The following is a 3,732-nucleotide window of genomic DNA, read 5'->3' as shown; positions in this document are numbered from 1 at the left end:
AAAAAAAAAAAAAAAAAAAAGTTGAGCATTTTGGGCTGGTGAGATGGCTCAGCAGGTAAGAGCACTGACCTTTTTTCTGAAGGTCCTCCGTTAAAATCCTAGCAACCATATGGTGGTTCACAACCACCCGTAATGAGATCTGACGCCCTCTTCTGGTGAGTCTGAAGACAGCTACAGTGTACTTGTATATAATAATAAATAAATCTTTGGGTGGGAGAGAGCAAGGGACTGAGCGAGCCAGGCGGATCAGACCAAGCAGAGCTCCTAAAAATTCAATTCCCAACAACCACATGAAGGTTCACAAGTTCAGCTACAGTGTACCCATATCCATTAAATATACAAATAAATAACTCTTTAAAAAAGAAGTTGAGCATTTTATTATTTTTGTTTGAATATAATAAAGACAAGTAAAAAGTAAAAAAAAAAACAAATCCTTATAAATCCATCTAGCTAGAAAAGAAACAAATTGGCAAGTATAATTTAGATATGTTTTCTGTGGTTTTAAAACAAAAGCAGGATTTTTCAGTTAAATTATTTTGATCCAACAAAATTAGATTTTGTGAGTCTTCACTGTGGGCTATTTCGTTTGCTTTTACATTTTTGCTATAAACATAAACATCACAGACTGGTAATGAGTGTATAATCTGACTTGGAAGGGGGTTGGAGAAGTGGCTCCGTGGTTAAGAGTTCTGGCTGTCCTTCTAGAGGACCTGGGCTCCATTCCAACTGCTGCTAACTCCAGGCCCAGAAATCTGTCGCCCTCTTCTGGCTTCCCTAGCCACTAGACCTCCACATGGTGCACAGACACACACTCGAGCAAAACACTCATACACATAAAGTCTAAAAATAACAATACACACACACACACACACACACACACACACACACACTTGAAAAATAATATAGTAAAAGCACTTTTTAAAATGCTGGAATACGGATGGAAGTGTGTGAAGGTGTATGAGAGAAGGGGATGGGGAGATGAGTCTGTGGGTAGAACACCTGATGCACAAGCATCAGAACTTAGGTTTGGATCCACGGCCTCATGAGAAAATCTGGGCGTGGTCACACGTGTCCAAACCTAGTACAGGAACTGGCCATCCGGCTTAGCCCAAACTGTGAGCCCCAGGTTCAGTGGGAGACCCTGTCTCAAAAAAAAAACGGGAGGTTTGCTCTTTTCTGCAAAGAAATGTACTGGGGAGGGGAGTTGAGAGGAATTGTGTCAGGGTGGGGTGGGGCAGGGCTGGGAAGAGAGGAGGGAGGGAAAAATGCAGTCCAGATGTAAAAATTAATGATTAAAAAAATTAAAATACAGGGCTGGAGAGATGGCTCAGCTGTTAAGAGCATCGACTGCTCTTCCAAAGGTCCTGAGTTCAAATCCCAGCAACCACATGGTGGCTCACAACCATCCATAACAAGATCTGACGCCCCTCTTCTGGAGTGTCTGAAGACAACTACAGTGTACATAGTAACATAGTAACATAATAAATAAATAAATAAATAAATAAATAAATTTTTTTAAAAAAAATTAAATACAAAGCAGAATAAGCAATGGCTTCTCATCATGGCAGACCTGAAACATATAAGGTGCTTCAGGACTCCCGCAAGAAGAGGCTAGATCTTAAGGAGCTAAGGAAACAACTAGAACTTACCAGGCCATATGAAAGTCTGAAAACAATCTGAAGGCACTACCAAGTGTAGGGCAGATTGTGGGTGAAGTGCTCAGTTAAAGCGACAAGTGGGCCAAGATATGTGTTGTAGGTTGTCGTGGGCGGCTTGACAGAAGTTGGCTAAAGCCAGGAAGGAGAGTCGCTTTGAACATGACCACACTAGCCATCAGGAGGTATTTGTCAGGAGAGGTAGATCCATTGGTTTATACGTCTCCTGAGGATAATGGAAGGTATTATTCCAGTGTATAAGGATAATACCTCCAAGGGGCTGTTTGCTCTACAGACCCCAGGCACTGGGGAAACACTCTTGGCTGGACCTGTTGCCCGCCAGCCGGACTGCAACTTCCTAAAGGTTACTGTATCTAGTTCTACCGTGGACGAGTTCATTGGTGAAAATGCTTGTTTGACTAGAGAAACGTTTAATTATGCCGGGGATCACCAGCCATGTATCATTTATATGGATGAAATAAATGCTGTTGGTGGCTGTTGGTTCTCTGAGGGTACTTCAGCTGGCAGCGATTTAGAGACGTTTAATGAAGTTATTAAATCAAATGGGATGGATTTGATACTCTGCATAGAGTTAAAAATGGTCATGGCTACAAACAGACCAGATAACACTGGATCCTGCTTTGCTGTGACCAGGCAGGTCCGGAAGAAATCACAATTACATATCAATTTTTCAAATGAACAAGCACAACTAGATATGTTCATCCACAGCCTATTACAAAGCATGGTGAAGTTGATTCTGAAGTAACTGTAAAGCTTTCAGATGGCTCTGTGGATGGTAGCAGAGAAACATCTGTACAGAAGCTGGGATGTCTGCAGTTCATGCTGATCATGACTTGATCATGAAAGAAGCCAGAAAAGCGCTGATTCCAAGAATCTAGAGTCTAAATTGGACTACAAACTTGTGTGATTTACTGTAAGGTTTGATGGTTGTATAACAGACATGGGCTTAATGTAAAAACTGGAGTTAAGGGCTGGTGAGATGGCTCAGTGGGTAAGAGCACCCGACTGCTCTTCCGAAGGTCCTGAGTTCAAATCCCAGCAACCACATGGTGGCTCACAACCATCTGTAACAAGATCTGACGCCCTCTTCTGGAGCAACAGAGTACTTACATATAATAAATAAATAAATAAAATATTTTAAAAAAAAACTGGAGTTAAGAAAAAGGATGTATGTATTGACAGTGATCTCATTAAAAGTCAATAAACATATATATGAGCAACATTCATATGTTTATTACATACACAATAGTATATAATTCAACAAAATTGGTCCAGAAGAAAGTTGTATGTTTGTTAATGTTGCTTTTGCTACAAGAGAATTTATAAATGACACATTGAAGCTCTTCATTTTTTTTTAAGATTTATCTATTTATTATATGTAAATACCCTGTAGCTGTTTTCAGACACACCAGAATAGGTGTGTCTCTTCATATTTTTTGAAAATGCTTTTCATATGCTTTGTGAGCATTTTGTACACCACTTAAAATGCTTTGAGATAATAGATAGCATTTCTTATGACTTACTTTATATTTTGTTTTCCTTGTCGTAAAAATGGAAGAAAAGGGCTGGAGAGATGGCTCAGCAGTTGAAAGCACTGACTGCTCTTCCAGAGGTCCTGAGTTCAATTCCTAGCAACCACATCATGACTCATAGCCATCTTTAAGGGGATCTGATGCCCTCTTCTGGTGTGTCTGAAGATAGCAACAGTATACTCATATAAATAAAACAATGCTTTTAAATGGAATAAAATCTGCTTTAGCTGTCCTATACAAAACAATAAAAAGCAAACAAATAAAAATATACCACAGGCATAAAAAAGTATACACCAGGAAACAAAAATTATCCTTTATGGTATCAATGGCTGGGGATGGCGGCACATACCTTTAATCCCAGCTCTTGGGAGACAGAGGCAAGAGGATTTCTGTGAGTTCAAGACCAGCTTGGTCTGTGTAGTAAACTCCAGGACAGTCAAGGCGACATGAAGAACCCCGTCTCAAAACAACAATAAAAATATCATTATACACACTACACATTGTTATAATCAAATTATAAGTTT

General features: G+C 39.7%; 1 pseudogene; it reads left to right on the top strand.

Moving 5' to 3' along the window:
* LOC110334242 overlaps nt 1–2,583 on the top strand; it is a 4,925-nt pseudogene extending 2,342 nt beyond the window's left edge.
* The last annotated feature ends 1,149 nt before the right edge of the window (nt 2,584–3,732 follow it).

The sequence above is a fragment of the Mus pahari genome, chromosome 16 (assembly GCF_900095145.1).
Source record: "Mus pahari chromosome 16, PAHARI_EIJ_v1.1, whole genome shotgun sequence".
In the NCBI taxonomy this organism is placed as follows: Eukaryota; Metazoa; Chordata; class Mammalia; order Rodentia; family Muridae; genus Mus; species Mus pahari.
The sequence above is the reverse complement of the archived record's forward strand: the minus strand, read 5'-3'. Positions and strand labels throughout refer to the sequence as shown.